Raw genomic sequence first — 21,491 nt, 5'->3', positions numbered from 1 at the left:
ATAACAGCTGTAAAAGAAATGTGTGTGTCAGCCAGGAAAGTAACTAGACAACAGTTTCCAACATGCAATGAAGTGCACACAATCAAACGTAGGGAGGACCATAAGTGGTAGTTACACAACCTAATTTTTAGAAGAATAAAATAGGTCAAGTAAACGTGAGACAAACTCTACAGGAGTTCAGACTTTGCTGTTTATTCAAGCCAGCTCTTGAAGTAACCGGAAGATCAAACTACCATATGAAAATTGTCTTTTTCTCCCACTATCATACTTCAGAAATACCATGTTTAATGCCTTTCATTTTTTATACTCATCATATTTTTTAGACTGTAGGTAGATATTATTCCATTTCACTAAGGCACAATGTGCACAAATGCATGCATTTAAGATCTGTCTACGTGGCGTAACAAACACAGTGTCATCTGAGTTGTTATCCTCTCTGAACCTAAGGGTGCACAGCACTGAATTCTGTTGCTTCTCCAGAACGCTGTCATCTTAAGTTAGTATCATAATAATGGAATAAATATCAGTCACCTTCATATCTGAAGAAATATAATTAGTCTCATTGCTGCAGTATCTACGATCTCAGTTCTTCAGTCTGTAAAGCCAGTGTAGAAATTCCTGTTAATTTTACTGGGCTCAAGATTAGTGCTTTGTCATCTTTAACTAAACGAAGTTTAGTGCTCTACTATCACATCAGTTTCTACTGAGAGCAAAAATTAATTAAACAAATATAATCCAGCAGAAGACTAGATAAAGATGTAACTCCACAGACAGGAAATACATTTACACTGTTTTGGCAGAATTCACATGTCTGTGAATGATATAAAAAACACTGGATGTACTCAGAAAATTATGCACTTGGTTTTTACAATGATTGCATCTCTAGCTCATTAGGCAGAACTTTTATTCTCAAATTTTACATACTTCAGCACTGACAAACAATTACTAGCCAATCTTTCTAATAAATTAAAAATACAGACTGAAGCATTTTTCTTGTGCATGCAAAAGTGTATTTAAAATAGACATGGAAATAAAAAAATACGAAAATCAGGACAGACATGCTTCTGTCGGTACTTTGCATAATTTTATTCTCAGAAACACAAATCTCAATAGGCTTTACTTTCTTGTTCTTTTCATTACGTTCACTGAGATTCTTTGAGAGTCATTCCACATATGTTATTAATTTTCAAATATCTTTCTTATGTGCAACAAAAGGCTAGGTGCTATGCTAGGCACATACAAGCAGTGAATGTTAATTTAAATAATAAGTGAAAAGTGGGTTTATTATGTTCTCTGCAGAGCAGAAGACTTCATGCTGTATGAAAGTTCTGTCTCAAAGTGTGAAAGGAAAAGGGAATGGTGACTGATGAGGCCTCTGTGACTCTGTCAAATACAGTCATATTATCTCAAAAAGGCAATTAAGACAGTACCCTTGTTCATACACTTTAGAAACAGATGCTAATAAAAGCATTAACATTCACTGATAGACAACTCTAGATTTTTTTATGTACTAAATAATCGTTTTGCGTTATTCCTTTTAGTCACACAAATCTTTCATACATGTCCTAGGATATAATAATGATCAATATGCTCGAGAATCCAAGATAATAGGACTGTAGGGGAACCTCAGGAAGGTTATCCAAGGAAGGATAAAAGAAACCTATGTCATCTCTGGTTAGGATGTTTTCCAAAAAACCTCCAATGAGTGATATTCAGCTACCTGCTTAGGCGAAGTATCTCTGCACTTACCATCTTTACCATGCAGAAGATGGTTATCATGTCTACATCTTCCTTCAGTAATTTTATTTTTTCTTGTCCTAGTCTCAGTGATCATGAAAAACATTATATATGCTTCATCTTTGAAACTATCATTATATACCTGAAAACAACCCAAACTCCTTCACTTTTTCTTCAGATATGCTATGGGCCTTCTCAGGATTCAACTTACCCACATCTTCCTTAAAGTACGGTTTTCAAAAAAGGCAGAAATATTATATATTAGGGCTCACTATTTTTTTGCAATGGCATAAAATGTCTGAATCATGCCCTGCTCTGATTCACCATTAAGTGCACTTTTTCTACACCACATTTCTATTTGTATAGCAGATCTTCCTGGCTAACTTTAGGCTTTTTCCTTCTATTCTTATTAAATTTGTACATATTTTATTTTGATTTTGTATATAACAATTATTTTCCAAATTATTTTGAATTCTGATCGTTTTCTCCAGTGTCACTCCTGGGCCCTTCAACAGCTTGAAACAATCTGCAAATGCAATACATGCACTCTCCATCTCTGTCTTTCATACTCAGTTTCTAAGATATACTTTATATTTACAGTGAGATATATATTTTATTGAGGCATATAGTACCTCAGTTTAGGAAAGACTCCCATGGAGGTCTATTTATCTTTCATTTGTATACTACCACTCTATACTTATTTAATCTAAATAATATTCTCCTTGTAAAGGAAACTCTTTCCCCAAAATGGAACAGAATCCTAATTTTCCTCAAACAGGTAGAAAGCCATGGAAGGTTAATTGACTCAACTTTGTGAATATATTGCACGGGTAGATAAAATCTCATCTAATTCAAAAGGCTGCCTACTCCCAGCTACCGGATGTGATGGAGGAAAAAGTGCTAATGAGTAAGGCAGGAATGGCCTAAGCTCGCCCACTGTTAAATCCACACTTACTTACATTTCTATATAACACTCGTTCACCTGGCACAGTCAGCAAACATACATTTTGGAAGTCAACCTGCAGGCATTTAGGCATAGTCCCTAAAATGATCATTTGGGAGTGAAATGCACAATATAGAGAGTTCACTCACAGAGAGCTGCAGAAGCAATTCTAATCCACAGAAATACTTCAAAATACAAAGTCTGTATATGACCAAAATGTCTCCATACACTTGTTTCTTTACAGGCTCTTTCAAATGTGTGTGTTCCTCTAACTGGGCCGAGGTGGTTTAGAAAAGATCAGGACATTGACAGAGCAAGCTTTACCATTTTAATGAATAACATAGCTCAGCATGTGCCAGAATGCTGCAGAACAATTTCTGGTAGGAATATTTTTCCAAGTGTTTCCAGTGGTGAAGTTTGGATCTATCCTTAGGGAACTAAGGAAACCGTAATTTGACTTAAGTCAACTCCTTTTAACATGGCCAGGTGGCACTGCCACACAGGCAGTCAGGTCACAGATATCTACCAGGCTTTAAACGCTTTCTGAACTGCTGTGTGAGCAGCATCACGCAATATCAAAGCACACAAGTGATGATCTGTTGCCTACTGCTGATAGTAGAAAAATGAGCTTTATTTCTCCCCAGGTCCTCCCTTCTATGTCTTTCTCCAAAAAACAGACAGAACAACAACGACAGAAACGAACAAGGAGAACATTAGCAGAAACACGTTCCTTACAACGAAACACATCAGCAGAGTGCGTGTCGTGGACAGCAAACCCTCCCGATAACCTGCATTTCCAAGGCAAAGCGCCTTCAGTTTTCTACAGAACTACGTTTTCAGCCAAGCTACTTTAACTGGAAGCTTGACTGTGTTTACCAAGCCATTCTGTAGTAAGGATTCTGAAAAACATGGAAATACCCTACACCGTTGCATTTACCGTTTTAGAAAAATGTTCTGTAAAATGCTCAATTTAACATAACAATATAAATAAAATAAAATAAATAAAAATAAAAACAAAAATAACAAATAAAAACAAATAAAAATAGAAGACCCGAGGCCTAAGGCCCCTGTTTGGCCCTTACCGCCAGTCATGACTCCTGCTCCTTGATGGTTTGGGCTGAAGCGGTGGAAGCACACCTAACTCCATCTTCACATTCGTGCGCTCTCCATCTTCCCGCCTGCCTCCTTCGGCAGCTATCGCTCGCCACCGTCTGCCACCGATAAACACCGCCTTACTCTGCGCACCCGTTACCACTTTCTGCTCTCTGATTCAGCAGTTCAGCCAGGCCAAAGAGCTTGGCCAACCTCTTCGGTCGGAGACCTCGCCTAACAAACTGAGCAGCGGCCAAGGCGAGCACGGTCTTTTAAGATGGAGTGCTGCGAGCGGGAGCTGTTCCCCGAGATCTCAAACCGCAGCAAATTAGCACCCGGATTTCGCGAGGTCACTAAAAAAGCCCGAGCTTTCTCCTCCTTTCACCCGCGCGCTCTGAGGGCCCATCGCAGGGCGGCGGGTTTTGCCAGGGCTCCCTCCCGCCGCCGGCGCCGGCGCCGCGGAACCTTCCGGAAGGGCCAGGAGCCGCTCTCGGCCGCCGCTGCTGCGGGCCGGGCAGCTCCAAGGCTTTCGATCTGCAAGGCGGCCGTCCTGCAGCCCTCGCTGAGCACCTCGGGAGACTCCACGGCTGCGAGAGGTGAGGGGAGCCGCAGCGTTCACGCCAGCCTGGCGGTAGCTGGGGAACACGCCTGGCTCCGCTGCCCCGGGCGGCCGCCGCCGCTGGCCCCCGCATGTCCCCCGCAGATCTCTCCTCAGAGCAGGACAGCGCTGCGTGCTGGTGCGCTTGCTTGCTTTCTAATGCTGAATACCTTTCGAATAATTTTGTAGCTTTAGCGTAACTGACGTGCCAGAACAATTTCTCTTCAAGAAACAACCAAAGGAGAGACAAACACGAGCACAGCCAGTTCTTTACCTCTATGCGCTTGCAGTGAAAGCTACTTGGGAACCTGTGAAATATATCTCATGTCCCAGTCCTGCTTGGTCACAGCAACAGAAAGTATTTAACTGTTCTCAAAATCCTCCTCATTCACACCACAAAATGACTCAGTAACTACCTGAGAGAGAGGCCCAGAGCTGACAACGCACTGAGTTTCAGAAAGAAGTTTACTGTATGTTTTAGATACAGAATGGCTACTTTAAGATGTTGGCCTTGCACTTTTATTAAGGCTAAAGTCATTTACTTTACAAGAGGAAATTTTCACTTACACAGAAGATGTATGCTTCTGCAGGTATACTACCTTTTTTGGTGAAATACATGCTTTTCTGGTATCACACATGCAGTATTACTAGTTCAAAATAGCATAGGTCTACTTTTTTTTTTTCTTTTTTTTTTTTTTACTAGAGAGAGTAGACTTAAGACCATAACAAACCTAAAATACCATAACTGATTTCTGGCATGGAAGAACAAATTATAAACCTCATTGATTTAATTTAAGCAGGAAGCAAAAAAAGTTTGAAAAGAAGAAACACCACGCCAGAGGTTTGTAACCATTTGAATTAAAGGATTGAAGATTTCAAAATATCGTAAATAAGTGTTTTTAGATAATTTATTTTATTTCTTGCTCTAAAGGAACAAGACAATATCTTGGTAATTCCAAGTACTGTCCCTCAGAAACTCATTTTTGACATAATTCTTATAGATGCAGAAGGTAGCAATTTATTCTTGTTTTTTTGCAAGCAGCAAGATAATTGCATTTTCTGTCAGCCAGTGAGTTGTGCTTTGGCTTTGCCCCTGGGAACTTCCTGACCATCCCTTTAACCTCACCTTTTGGAAATACTCCTGCTAGGTGCATGCTATAGTTTGCATTATTAATATATGCAACATGAATTCTGATGTGAGTAGTTTAACACAGTAATAATCTGAAAAAAAAATCTAATCTAATAGAAATTTTAAAGAAAAAAATTCTTAAATTAATTTAAGTAAGTATCAAATTAGCTAAACTCAGGTGAGAAATAAGACTGTTGACAAAATATCCGCAATCAGTTTAGTTTCATAGTCCAAGCTACGGGAATCCAATAATGACTTGTTAACAGCAAACTACTTTAGGTCTCACTGCTCTGCAAAAGGCACCGAAGTATGTAACATACGTCAAAGGTAAAGGATCTGTTTCCTGCAGGTTGGCTTAATGTTTGTTTAAGTGAGAGGATCCCATGTGGTAGCTCATCAGCATTATGTTACTCTCCTGTTGTAAGCAGTGCTAAGTTACTGCATTCTGAAATTTTGAAGGATTTCATATGCTCAGTGTGTATAGTAAGAAGCAAATAATAACTTGAAAGGATTTGAGGCCTTTTGGAGTTTATATTTTTAAATATGTTTTGCTCAGGAATACTTTGCCTTAATTATTTGTATGAATAAAATCATACTTTGCAAAAAAAAAAAAAAAAAAAAATCAATTAGTATATTTACACTGATGTTCTTTCCAGTCTGCTTGTAGATATCATACAGATAGAGAATTTTGGGGCAAAACAGCAGACTGACCATGATTTCTTTGATTTCCTGTGATATTTTGTAGAATAATCAGTAACTATAACTGTTTTCTTTTTTCAGCAAAAAACTTGGCTTATATGAATCCCAGTTAAAGCAACAGCAAATTGGTTGACTTTCTCTTTTTAACAGATAATGATATTCTTGTCTGTCTTAAATGGAAATTTTGCTTCAAAGCATATGCCTTTTTTATGAGATTTGGTTTCTGATGATTCTTTTGAGCAGACAAAATATTTGTGATTTTGGACGAGGAATCCACTTTATACGATGTGTTAACAGGCAAGAGCATATGTAAATGGTTAGAAAAGTAAAAGGAAAAAAAAGGGGGGGACGACTATCTGTCAGCTGCTAATTTTGTCTGTTAATATTCTTAACAGATTTCTCTGCTTCAGTCGGGAGTCCCTGATCCATAAATGGCTTGCGCCCATACCTGGAACAGAGACAATATTTGTCTCTACAAAGAGAAAGGAACACAAGAGCACCAAGATGCTAACATTTTTACTCTCCATTATGCTCTATAATAACAAGTCACTAGGGAAATAGAATTTGTAAATGCTGCGTTAAACTAAAATAGAATCAACACATGCATCACTATATATGAACAGATTGGCTAACTTTTGCATTCGTTACCTAAATGACATTCTGTCATTAAAAATGCTTTGTAGTTGTTTTATACCTTCCTCCTCTACTTCAGCTTTCTTGTGGGGGAATGATTTCTAGTTATAGCTTGCATTAATTTTCAAGGTAATCAGCCTGCCAATTTACCATCAAATCAAAGCACCTGCACTTCATCCTTTTAAAATCCCTTAAGAAGGATATTTCGATTGCATAAAATAGAGACCTAAGCCCCATGCTACCTTATATTCAATTTCTCTGTTTAAAAATCACAAAACCTCATTCCAGAAATATGGTTACCATAGAACTTAAGACAAGAGATTGATACAAAGTTTTCATAAAGTATTTTAGCATTACCTAAAATAATGTATATTCAGAAGAGTTCAGAGGTCAGACTTTGCTTTGAAATGGATGTGTTTTATTCTCAGAAGCAAGAGTATATCAAGTTAACTTTGCAAATGAGAAAAATAATGCTTTCAGAGCAGAAACACAGTCATGCTTTCTACTACAAATGGCAGTTATCTTTTTTTTATTATAGTAGCTTGCATGCATATGTCTCTCCCCTACACACGAGGGGTGCATTGAAATAAGTATTTGGAGAGTTTTGAAATTAGAATCAAAATTCGTTTTTGTTAAGTGCAACACTTTCTTTTGACACCTTTCTTTTTTCCCTAGCATGGAGTGGAGAAATTGAAAGCTTTCCCCATAACCACCTTGGAATCTGATAGAGACTGATCGTTTTTGCTGAGAGATATAAGCAAAGAAAAGCAGACTTTGAAAATCAACAGTCAACACATAAGGAGCCCTGCCTCATAGCAATAAAAACAATTCTGCATTTCATTTTCCAACTAAGAAATTCTGGGACAAGGAGATAAGTTTTAATAAAAACACTGGAAATTTTACAGCGATACACTACATAATATAACCACTACACCAGAGTATTCATGTCCTTAAATATTCTAAGGTATAAAAGGAAAGGAGTGGGCTATAATGAACAAATGTAGACCGATACATAAAAACCATGTTGCTTTTCAAGTTCTGACTCATTAGATGCCTGGTCTAAAACTAACTGTATCTGCTAAAACATTTCCACTGGTTTCAAAAGGTTTTGGATCAAGCCCTAAATTACCTGCAAAATCTTCTCTCTGGAGTTCATGCAAGCTTTGGAAATAAAGAGTTACAGATAGTGCCTACTCCTATTTTGTGTATGCTTCTTCAGAAACAGATTGAAGCTCTAAATAAGTCTGAAAACTTTGTTCTTCAGGCCCAGTGAGGAGAAGGAGGGAAGATGGTGACTCCATTGTTCTCGTTAAGCATGTGTCTGAGGGATTTTTATACATATTATGCAGAGTTTAAATTGCAGGAAAATATTTGTTCTTTCATTTGGAAGCGTTTTATTCTTTAATTGGACTACATTAATAAATATGTCCTTTTCTAATTTTCAGATCATTATGGCTAGGCAATAAACTATTTTTTGATTTATTTTTTTTTTAAGTTCCAGAAATTTCCAGATGCTACAGAATGTACCTGCTTCAGAAGGTAGGCTGTATTTACAGTGAAAAACCTCACATTACTGGGGATTCCAGCTATATTGTAGATATTAAGATAGTTATCATTTTTAGAGCTACTTCTTGACAGAATATGGTCAAATTCTAAAACAGAAAAGTTTCTCAAAATGTTTTCTGGAAGTTGTTTGGAATTTGAAGATTTTTGGAATTTGAAAGGAGGGTGGGCAAGAAATATGCCAAAAAATGTTGTCATGTTTTTAACCAAACATGGTTACATTTTTACCAAAATGGAAAAAAAACTATTAAAATATTAAATTGCAGCTTCCATGTTCTTAAATATACTGCTCATATATTCTTGTTCATACTATTTGACTGATCTTTCCTGCTGATAAGCTGATACTCACTTTTCTTCTCTTAAAATTCTTCTTTCCAGTATTTTTGGCCTCCATCTGCTCTCATTTGCTTTTGATCTGGCCTCTGAAGGGCTTCATATTCTCAGGAGTCCAATGCTATTAATGGCTAAGCTTCTGTATCTTCACGGATCTTCTTTTTCACTCCTGGCAGAATATTCTTTTCTGTCCCTGGAAGTGACCTTACCTGGGTCTAACACATCAGCTTTGATAATTTTCAAATTCTTCATAAAATAATACTTACTTGCATTTTGGCCTCTCTCACATTTATTTCCAGAAGTAGATGCAGAGTTTTACATCCAAATAAATCACTTAAGTTGTCATGCCACATCTGAAAGGTCTTTTTTTTCCAATATTGGCTATGAGGTGAGCAATTAGCTAATGTGTATATATACACACAGACACACAGCCATAGGAATGATAATCTTTCTGCAGTTAATATTCTCCTTTGTATCCAGTAAATTTCCAAAAATAAAGCAAGTCTTTAGAAATAGATCATCTATTTTAAGGCTATAGCTTCCTATGTCAGATCGCTGCTATTAGCAGAGTGGTTTTAAGAAATGCAGGAAAAGCTTTTAACCAGAACTACATTCCAAGTGAGGACTGAGTCTGAAGCTCATTTCCAGAGAACAGCCGTAACACTCTTAACCTCTGCTCCTGTGAGGTGGATTAACCAAGTGATTTCCCTTGGGGAAAAAAAGGTACGTCCCGTATTAGGAAATCCCTGGGCAGGACCTGGAAAGTCAGCTGACTTCCCTAATAGCTTTGCAGGCCCTATTTATTCTGTAACCATAGTTTCCTAAAAGTATTGATATTGAGGGGGAAACAATTGACCTTAGTAGATACTAATTGAGTGATACTGAGATCAACATGGAAACATGAAAGCCTCTCATGCAGACTGCAAAAATCACCTATTTTTACATATGTATTTTGGAATTAGAACGTAAGCTTTTAGCTTTCTTGTAAACCTCAAGGTCTCTATGGCACGATTGTCAGTAGATGACAATGGAAAAGTCTGTTTTAGTTAATAGGTAAGTAAGCAGTGTTAACTGATGGATTTTAGTCCCCTGTCATATAGTGAAATTCAGCTATGGCCCAGCAATCCAGGGCTGCATGGGCAAGGGTGCTAGCATTGCCTGCTAGAAAAGCAATGAATGGAGCAGTAATGGTATACTAAATCCTGTTAAATCAATATATCATCAGTTAGTCTTAACATGGCTGTATCAGTCTTTGCTGCTCCTCCTAAAAGCATAGTAGAAGTCTATTCTGAAATTCAGACTATTTTCTGGATTATGTCAGTAAATATTATGCAGTGGCGTAATACTCAATTCTTTCCAGTAGCATGGAGAATGTAGCTGGCAGAATTTCAAGCTTATTAGAAGGAACTCTTTAGATCAAAACTTGCTCACAAATATACCCTAGTGAAAAGCTCTGCATTTCAAAAATGGATTTTTTTTTCAATGCTCTTAGTTGCACTTTCAACATGACACTAATTTTTCTGGTGCCACAGAAAGTCATCAGAATTCTAGGCTGGATATGTGGTTCAAAAACCCTCAGTTCAAGACAAATGGTGTAGACAGTTACAGGGTAATGCTGAGTAGAGACTGGAACTAATATAGGAAGAAATAAAAGTTACAGGAAGAAATAAAAGTTTGGTAGGCCTATCATAAATTCTGTGAGCTTGCCATACAAACAAAAACATTAAATAAGCTTTCTAAGTTGTACGTCTAAGTTGTACACCTATGTGCTCAGGTGGAGTAGGAGCAAGAAGAATAGGAGAAGAATCTAAGCAGAAAAGTGGAAATGAAAGAGGAGAGGAAGAACATGTGTTTAACCACAATGAAGACCTCACGCTTGCAAAAAGTCCAACAGTAATCTGAAGAAATGGGAAGAAAGGTAAAAAGTACCTCTAACTTCTCTTAGAATATCCTAAACAACAGTCGTCACTTAGGTAAGAATTCTGATGCATCTGATATTTTGCAATGGATCTTTTCTTGGTCATCTTGTGGGTTTTACACATTTGGAAGCATACAAAGCATGTAACTTAACTTATCTCAGAGCACAACTGAATCTAAACCTCCCATTTGCATCAACCTCCAGGTATCTCTGCATGCAGGTTGCTGGTAGCTTGCCATAATGTCCTGTGGAGCTAGGTCCAAGAACTTTCATATGTCATACTCCTACAAAACTTTCCTTTTTCACTATGTGTTGTCAGTACTGCAAAAGTGTATCTTAGCTGAAGACCACAAATCCTTACTGCAGCCTTGGTTTGCCAATATACACCGAACCAGACTATGTTTCAGTGGATTAAAGATTTCTTCCATTATAGCACTCAGTACACGCATCTGACTTAAAATGTCAAACCAATTACCAGTTTGGAGATATACATCTATATAAATAGAGAGAGCTACCACTATATTTTGCAGTTGTTTAATTCTTCCTTGGAATGTAACATTCACATAATGCATTTCTGTGTTTTAATTTTGGATTAGTGTTTATTTTGGATAAGATTCTTTTTTGTTAAACAAACACAAGCTAAATTTCAATTTTAAAACTGAACTGAGAAAAGTCTGTTATATTCAAATACATTACAGTGGTGCCGATCACTACACAGTTACAGTTAACCTTGGCTCAGGATTTCTGTTGGAGAGCAGTTGGAAAATAAGTATAAATTTTCACAGTTCACTTAAAACTTTATAAGGTATTCTTTACTGTACAGCGCAGTATATTAAACATTTTAAACCAGTTGACTGTTCTGTTTTATTATTTGACCATATGTTTTGGGACAACTCTGCAGCATCGTGCAGTTTATTTTATTTTTTAATAAAGTCGAGAATGCAAATTTTTACAGTTCACTTGTAAAGGCGCTTTGCGAACAACATGCTATATGCACAGTGGACCTTCAACTATTCTTCTGGAGCTGAATGTGGAATGTACTAACCACAGTAACACCATTTTGCACTTCTTAATATCAGTCTAGAGGAAAGTAATTTAAAAGGCTGTTTCCTACTCTGCTAAAAAGTTCCTCACAAAACAAATAGTCTTGGGTTCCCACCATTGCAGTAAAGTTGAGTATTTCAGACTTCACTAAATTACCTGTGTGTGTCATGGAAATGTAAAGGTGTCCTTTGGGTGCTTATTTAGTGTTGATGCACTAGAGATGATTGTTTATTTCACTTCTTAAGACACTTTAAAATGTACATGTCTCTGCAATAGTAGATTGGATCACAGTTCAACTCACAAGGGACGTTCAAACCTCTGAAATGTGAATTGAGGTAAGACAACTCTATTTGTTCAACTTCACTTTACATTTGTTCCGGAAATATGTCCTTAAAAGCAGAGTTTAACTATAGGCTCCAATCCTATCACCACCAAGTCTGTGCCAACAAATTCTTTTATATACTGGATTCCGTACCAGACAGCTAAGTTTCAGCTCAAAGTAAATTGGCAAAATCTGAGTTTTACAATGGGCAAAATCTTGGAGTGATTCACTTCAATCTGGACAAGATCAAAAGCTTTAGTGGCTTCCCAGCTATAATTAACCATGTTCAGTTCACTCAGAGCAAATCTCGTTACACTCTGTCTAGTTCTCATAAGCTTCACAGACTTCTGTTTCCTAGTGCAATGGCAAATTTGTACCAGCTAGCTCAGCACAAAGGATGTGATATGATACAATTTTCTTTCAGATTTTATGTACTGTTAAGGAATATAAAATTTAGACCTCAGAAATACAAGAAAAATGAAATAAGAAACACATCAGACAATTACGCACTTAAATCATGTTATAAAAATAGGATAAATAATTCATGTGCTTTTGATTAGTCAATATACACATCTGAAACTAGAAAAGTGACTTTGTTCTTCCATTGGAGAAATATAGGCTACTACAGTTAGTTCAACAGAGAACTGCCATAGCCATTAAAAGTAGTGCATTAAATTGGCTTCTTCAGAAAAAATGTAAAATTTGAAAGAAGTTGTGCATTCGATTCTTATCTTTTCCTCCCTCTTATCCGGTACTTCCTGCTCCAGATGACAAGATCATAAACTAGATTAGGATGATGTGATACAGTACAGCAATCCATAAATTCCTATGTGCTACACCTTCCCTGCGGGCCAACACTTCAAAGTAACGCATGCTTAAATAATGCCATCCATGAAAATATGGATCACTCTATATTTTTATGTTAATCATATCTATAAGCTACGGAGGTATTAATTTCATTTCAGTGTTTCACATTCCAAAAAATTTTCATGGTATAAGCTGGGATGAAAATTTGCGGAAAAAGTACGTCCCATTTCACGTAGCACATATGCTGTAGCATTTTAAGCTGATCCAGTAAGTATCTGAATAAATGTAAGGGCTGGAATTCAGCTGAGATTTTAGAACAGATTTTTGACTTTTGTAAATCTACCTCAAAACATAACACTGAGTTTCTTTTTTGGCTGGTAGAAGAATAAATATTACTAGATAACCCTGGAAGTAAATCTATTTGGACTGTCCCTGGAGGCTTTTCTGCTGATTGCAAATTGCCTAAACTGCAATCTTGCACTTTAGATCATAAAGCAGAGGCTCTTAAAAGAAGCAGACTCTTGTGTTCATTCCAAATTTCTAATGTATATTGCTAAAGTTGATTCCTGTAATCTAATTTTGGCTTATGACTACCAAATAGTACAGAAGAAAGCTTAACTGTGGTGTATATTCTTCTGAAAAATACATTTCAACATTTCTCTTTGTTCTGAAGCTATTTCCTCATTTTCATTGCTGTGGTTTCTTTTTTTTTTTCCAAGTTACCTCACTAAATTGCTCACTAAATTCATGCTGTTAGCTGAAATGTTTTGACATCACTGTATAATGAAATTCAGTTCAGGGATTTGAGTAGGCAAGTTTGTAATGATCCAAAGCTGCTTGAGATTTAAAAAAAAAAAAAAAAAAAAAAGTTTAGAATGTTTCTAACAACTTCAGGCTCTATCTCATCATCTCACCTAAGATTTTACATTGCACAAAGCTTCCTTCTCATAGTTAGCATAGTATACTAGACTGTGCATCAGATTAAACTCTGGCTGCCACTGCACCTGATGTGAAATGACTGCAGATTATTATTGGTTTAAATATGGATTATCTCATAAACCTTAATATTTCCTTACACTACCAGCAGTTGAGATGCCTCTTTTTGGCAAAAAGAAGGGTGAAAATAATTTAAATATAAGTATGTTGTTAATATTTTATTATAGATGTAGGGCAAGTCTAAAGAAAAAAATAGCATGTGGAAATAATGTATTTGTTGGTATCAGTTCAGACCAACTAGTAATGGGCAAAAACTGCAGTCTGCTACTAGCCCTAAATGGGCTGTTGATCCACATTTCTGTAAGTAACCGTGAGACAACCATCAGCTAAACATACATCACTAAATATGAGACTCTCACTTTAATGATGTTATTATTTAATGATGTTATTATTAGGGTTCCTCAGTGTGGAAATACCACACTTACATCCTGTGAACTATCATCATATTTACTGTGTGTTGCATGTCTTGAAACCACATGACTCCCATAGCCGTGAATTAGTCAAATATATGAGGTGAATTAATAGCAACACAAGTTTCCATACAGGAGAAAAATGAATTTTGAGGATTAAAACAAAATATATATATATATATATATATATATTTTTGTGTGTGTGTGTGTGTGTGTGTGTATGGATGCATCAAAAATTAGAAATTTTAAAACTGTTTAGGGCTAGAAATTAAATTGTTTAAATTATGTCACAAAAAAAGTATTCTTACGGTGTTCTTTTTGTACACATTCACAATCAGAAAGTATCAGCAGTTACACTGGAAAGCTTATATTTGTAAGCTATCCTCTCTAATTAGTTCAAAAAGTACAGCCTTGAGAGTTGATCCAAATGAGAAAGATCTTTTTTTTTTTTTTTCAGATTTACTCATTACTGCTTAGAATGTTCTAATGCTACATTATGACTTCACATTACAATAAGGCTTTTCCTCTCGGGTAATGCATCGCTTGTAACATGAGCTTTAGGAAGGCAGATTGTATAACCTTTTTTTAAAATAATCTACCAATTCTTTAAAAGGATCATGTTGCTTAAATAAAAATTTTTACAAGCAAAATATAATAAGAATAATAAGCAGCAGGAGTTTGCCTTTAGCATTTGTATTTATTTATTTATATTGACTCAAAGAGGTCCAGCTGAGATGTAACATCTGTTTTATAGTGGGAACCTATTAAGGCTCTGTGTTATGGAAGCGTGTAAAGCCTGTGAAAATGTTAGTCTCTCTCATTGTTTTAAAATGTACCCATAATTCCTGTTCCTTAACTTCTTTCCTTTTCCCTAGTTTTTACTAAGCGTATTCTCTCAAGTTCTGTTTTAGTCTTTCCTCACCTATTTTCTTTTTGTTTCATTGCTCACTCAATTAATTCCAGTTCTAGACTCTTTCAGTGAGTATGTTCCGATCCTAAATATTATGACAGAGATAACAAAATAATGTCATACAGAAGTAGCAGGAGTAGCTTTATTCTTCTCTCTACATAAGATATGAACTTCTCCAAAGGTACTGGGTGATCAAATTTGATGTTTTCAGAACCTATTTCCTCACAGTTTGGTCCAATGCTTTAGCATATAAATGGAAGAGGAAGATTCAAATAAAATGGAACTATGTTCCAAACAGCATTTTTAATAAGTTTATTATAAACTCAAATAAGTTTTCTCTCAGAAAAAAGGCTCACAGTCATTATCATACTAGTTTAATACTATAAAGCTTAAAGTGCCGGTAAGACCCCACTGTCTGTATTTTTCACAAATGGACTTTCTTTTGCAGGGTGTGTGGGGATTTTGATAGATATATTTAGTAACCAGCCATCTCTTTTCATTTTTTTCCTTTAACATTCAGCTTTTGTTCGCCTTTCCTCCTATCTCAGCACATTTTCCTTTATAAACAAGCAGCACTTGTATTTTTCCAAACAACACAAGATGCCATGAAAGAATCTGCAGGCTCATATCTAAATTCCAATTTGGGATCCAAGAAACAAAAGATACAGATTCCTGCAACTCGCTTTCCTAACATACTGTTATTTTTAAGTTGTCCCCAAAAGTCTAGCTATAACCAATATGCATAGAAGGAATATTTTTTATCCCTCTATATTTGCATTATTTCATATATTACTCATCAAAAAAAAATGAATAGCCAGAGGAGGCCAGAGTCAAAACCTGCAGTACCATTGTGCTAGATGCTGCAATATCTAGATCTGCATAGAAGAAATTTCTCCCTTCTCAGCTGTTTTCTGCCTAAAGCAGAACACAGTGGGCACCAATCTTTACTGTGCACAACTGAATCACGCCAGCTCATGACCACACTTTTTTTTTTCCATATGCAATCCTTGCCTTTTTATGTTACACACATTTTGCAATAAACATTCTATATATCAGTCGTCAGGGCTAGATGGCTAGCTTGACATTTGCCTTCCACTGAGTCTTTCCAGAAGACTAATGGGCACTTGACTCCAAACTTATTACTCCCTACTTTTATTTAAAAACTCATTCTCAGAACCCTTGTCCACCAAGCTAACTCTAGATCTACTTGTCCCTTTCAATAACAACACATTAAAAAAAATTTTTGCAAAGTAAGTACCAAAACACTAGACAATACATAACATACATCTGGCTAGTATTCAAGCTCAAGAGCAGTGCATCCCTATGAGTAAGAAGTGCAGCAAAAGGGGCAGGAGACCTGCATGGGTGAGCAAGGAGCTCCTGGCCAAATTCAGACAGAAGAAGAAAGTACACAGACTGTGGAAGAGGGGACAGGCTACTTGGGAGAACTATAGGAATGCAGTCAGAGTATGTACAGATGCAGCGAGGAAGGCTAAGGCCCAGCTGGAATTGAGTCTGGCAGGGGATGTTAAGGACAACAGGAAGGGCTTCTTCAAATACATCAGCAGCAAGAGGAGGACTAGGGAAAATGTGGGCCCACTACTGAATGGGGCAGGGGCCCTGGTGACAAGGGATACAGAGAAGGCAGAGTTACTGAATGCCGCCTTTGCTTCCGTCTTCACTGCTAAGGGCAGCCCCCAGGAATCCTGCAGCCTGGACGTGAGGGAGAAAGTCCAGAGAAGGGAAGACTTTCCTTTGGTTGAGGAGGAAAGGATTAGAGACCTTCTGGGCAGCCCAGACATCCACAAATCCATGGGCCTGGATGGGATGCACCCACGGGCACTGAGGGAACTGGCGGATGTTGTTGCCAGGCCACTCTCCATCATCTTTGAAAGGTCCTGGAGAACAGGAGAGGTGCCTGAGGACTGGAAGAAAGCCAATGTAACTCCAGTCTTCAAGAAGGGCAAGAAGGAGGACCCAGGCAACTACAGGCCAGTCAGCCTCACCTCCATCCCCGGAAAGGTGAAGGAACAGCTCATTCTGGATGTCCTCCCCAGACATATGGAGGAAAAGAACGTGATCAGGAGTAGCCAGCATGGATTCACCAAGGGGAAATCCTGCTTAACCAACCTGAGAGCCTTCTATGATGCCATGACTGGCTGGGTAGATGGGGGCAGAGCAGTGGACGTTGCATACCTTGACTTCAGCAAGGCTTTTGACACTGTCTCCCATAGCATCCTCCTAGGAAGGCTCTGGAAGTGTGGGTTAGACGAGTGGACTGTGAGGTGGATTGAGAACCAGCTGAAAGGCAGAGCTCAGAGGGTCGTCATCAGTAGCGGGGATTCCAGTGGGAGGCCTGTGGCTAGTGGCGTCCCCCAGAGCTCAGTACTGGGTCCCATCCTGTTCAACTTCTTCATCAATGACCTGGATGAGGGGACAGAGTGCCTCCTCACCAAGTTTGCTGATGATCCCAAGCTGGGAGAAGTGGCTGACACACCCGAGGGCTGTGCTGCCATTCAGAGAGACCTGGACAGGCTGGAGAGCTGGGTGGAGAGGAACCTCTTCAGGTTCAACAAGGGCAGGTGCAGAGTCCTGCACCTAGGGAGGAATAACTCCATCTACTAGTACAAGCTGGGGGCTGACCTGCTGGAGAGCAGCTCTGCAGAGAAGGACCTGGGAGTGCTGCTGGATGACAAGTTGACCATGAGCCAGCAATGTGCCCTTGTGGCCAAGAAGGCCAATGGTATCCTGGGGTGCATTAGGAAGAGTGTTGCCAGCAGGTGGAGGGAGGTGATCCTGCCCTTCTCCTCAGCCCTGGGGAGTACTGTGTCCAGTTCCGGGCTCCCCAGTGCAAGAGGGACATGGAGCTACTGGAGAGAGTCCAGCGTAGGGCTACAAAGATAATCAGAGGGCTGGAGCACCTGCCCTACAAGGGACAGCTGCAAGAGCTGGGCCTCTTTAGCCTGGGGAAGAGCAGACTGAGGGGGGATCTTATCAATGTGTACAAGTACCTGAAGGGAGGGTGTCAAGGGGATGGGGACAAACTCTTAAGTTGTCCCACGTGACAGGACAAGAGGCAATGGGCAGAAATTGAAGCACAGGAAGTTCCGCCTGACTGTGAGGGGGAATTTCTTCCCTGTGAGAGTGACGGAGCCCTGGCACAGGTTGCCCAGAGAGGCCATGGAGTCTCCTCCTCTGGAGATCTTCAAGGCCTGCCTGGATGCAACCCTGTCTAACATGCTCAAGGTGACCCTGCCGAGCAGGGAGGTTGGACTAGATGATCTCCGGAGGTCCCTTCCAGCCTTACTGATTCTGTGATTCTATACAATGTCTATCAATAGCAAGTTGGGATGAGATCCTAACACTATGTTCCTCCACATCCAGAACACAGAAATAAATAGAATTATTAACTGCAAAGTGACTAGGATTTCAGCATCTTTAAAAGCATCTAGCAACTCCTCTAATAATCACTGTTTTGTATACTCAATGCAAATGTGTTACTAAAAAAATCAAAATTTTAAATCCTTCTCTTTATCCTTTGATAATTTTCCTGTTTACCACATCTTAGTTCTTCTGTTCTGCCTCCTTTCTTTGTTTTTTTTTCTTACATTTAATGAGTAAAGGATGACCTTTAAAGAACCAGTTCACCATGCTGTAATAATGGTAGAGAAGAGCAAAAAAAAAAAAAAAAAAAAAAAAATTAATTCCAAGGCAACTACAAAAGAGACTCTTTACATTGAATATATACTTTTCTACTCTAAAAGCTGTCCTAAGAATCTGGAATTGATAGTGTTGCCATGGGTGCCTCTATTACTAAGTTGCAATTTCCTCCTTCATTAGTGATTCCTTCTTCATTTTATCTCAAAAAAGATCAATTCTGTTCTGTGCCCTTACCATTTTTCTTTTGTATTCAAATGTATGAGAATATTGGACTGTAATTTTTTATTAGCCAAATTATGTTCTCTCAAAACACAGGCTTTTTTTTTTTCAGCTGCTTGCGCATTGCAGATCTGTTTCTGTACATGATTTCTTAGGGGTGGGAGGTGCTGAGCAGGCAGGCATGCATTGAAGATAGGGCTTGCTTTTTCTTATTGATTATATTTCTTTTCTGACAATGATAAAAATTACAAAATCAAGAATAAACTGAAGAGACAGCTGGAACTGGGTGGGTTTTTAACTCCTACTGCACTTCTGCAAGGCAAAAAAATTGAAAATAATGGGCACCTAAATCAGGTACATAGGAGCAGAATTAAATTCTCTGTAATGTAGTTCTCATGATACCATGTCACTGTAATAAGATTAGCCTTGACTGTGAAACTTATCAAATGTGGTTTAAAATCCTTTGGTGTACAATTAATTTGTGCTACCTAGTCTATTTTAAAAATCGTAGGCCAAATTCCTCCCTGCTGTTACTCCACTGCTTTCAGCAGAATGACACTAGGGATTACTCTGGTACTAGCAATTTACTTTATAAAGCTTCTGTTACCTTTGCTTTTGATACTTACAGGCTTTATAGCATTTTAAGTGTTCCTGATACTTAGGATACCAAAGTATTGAGAGTATATGTGTAAATAAACTTTTGCTGTAAGTTTGGAGCAAGGGCCAACAGCTGACATACAGGCCAGGAACTAGAATTGTACTCAGGTTCACAGTCTAATTATTTCCCTGTTGTGAGAAGGGGACAATTTACTACTTCTGGTGCATCAGAGCAGAACTTTTTCATATAACACTAAAATAAATTGCGGTAATCATGAGCCTAAGAGCATAAAACTGCTTCAGAAAGATATAAGTGAAATACATGAAGGAGAAGTCCGTTAGTAGCTTTTCCAAAACAATAGTCTGAATGTAACATCCAATTTACAAAGTCCTTAAACCTCTGACTGCTCCAAAATACAATGAGGGGAGGACTTTTCCATATATCCTCTCTTCCTTATATTCCATCTTTTAGTGTTCACCATTAGAGATATTATAGCAAGGTAGTCAGGGCCTCTCCTCCCACCTCTGAGAGATCATGGGTATCTGTGCATTACATATATAAGCAATGTACTCTATAGATGCATATAAGTTCAAAAGCAATAATTATGCTCATTCATGTTGTTCAAAGAGAGCCATTAAAGCACTTAGTCCCTTGTTTACCATATCTAAATAGTTTGTAGGCCAAGGTGAATGATGGCAGCTCTCCAGATCCCTTATTTGTGAGTTACCTTCTAGACCCCATTATGTACAAGAGAATAGCGGTTTCTGCACAGACCAGTTATATGTTGCCAGATAATTGAAACACGAGGAAATTCAATGCTACAACGCTACATCCTGCTGTAGATGTCAAAGGCGTCTGGATTGTTGTTGCAGCAGGAGACTAGCTGTCAATCCCACATGCATTGCTCTTTAAATAGTTTAATTACAGTGAGTTTTATCATATGTAGCAATTTTTGTTTCTCCATGGTTAAGATGCTTAGATCCAAAAAGATCCATTATTTAGTGCCATAAAAGCCAGTGGCATTCATTTCTTCTGCCCTGCATTTAACAGGCAGCTGCAGCTGGCAGGGATTTGACAAAAAGAAAATAAAACCATGACCTATACACAAGAGTAAATTCTCACAAGTAGGCAAGGTAAATGGAATTTCAAGAAGAAATAGTTAATTCATTCTTAGTTAATATGTAACAAAAACTACAAAAGAATCTCTGATTATTAGGGAACAGTCATGTTAAGATTTCTTTAAGATGCCAGTCAAGGAGAAAGGATCCATAAGACAGTGAAGGTTTCACTATAAATTGACCACTTTTCACATGTTTGATATAGCAAGACAAGTATACAAATATTTCAATTCAGTTTCTGTTATAATTTATAGAATTATGCAAACTAGCCTTTAGGGGTGTTAATCACCACTTAATACTATAGGCAACTAACAACTTGGGAAATGCTTGCTCTACACAAAAGTCAAGAACCCGGACAAGCAGCACATACTCACTGCACAACAGAAATGGGCAATAAGATAGGCAAAGAGTTCCCTGGGAATGGCAAAGGGCAGTAGTAGGATCCTTCTTCCTGATAGATGGCAGGAAGGCATGACTGCAATAGGAACAGACAAAAAGAATGACGACAAGCTAATCTGCAGACTCATAACTATATAGCACTTCCACTTGTCTAATGGAAGAAATATCCACTCTTCCTAATCATAATAGTTAGACAGATAATGGTTCTATTCCTTACTTCTAATTTGGTACAAAACGTGTTACAGAGACCTACAATTTTTACCAAAATTTTACTCTCAGTTCAGTTGATATTTCCCATATCGTAACTACAGCTTAACAGAAGGCTTTAAGTCAGACCCTTTAAGGTGGCCACTCTATGCCTTA

Source organism: Rhea pennata, chromosome Z (genome assembly GCF_028389875.1).
Source record: "Rhea pennata isolate bPtePen1 chromosome Z, bPtePen1.pri, whole genome shotgun sequence".
In the NCBI taxonomy this organism is placed as follows: Eukaryota; Metazoa; Chordata; class Aves; order Rheiformes; family Rheidae; genus Rhea; species Rhea pennata.
The sequence above is the reverse complement of the archived record's forward strand: the minus strand, read 5'-3'. Positions refer to the sequence as shown.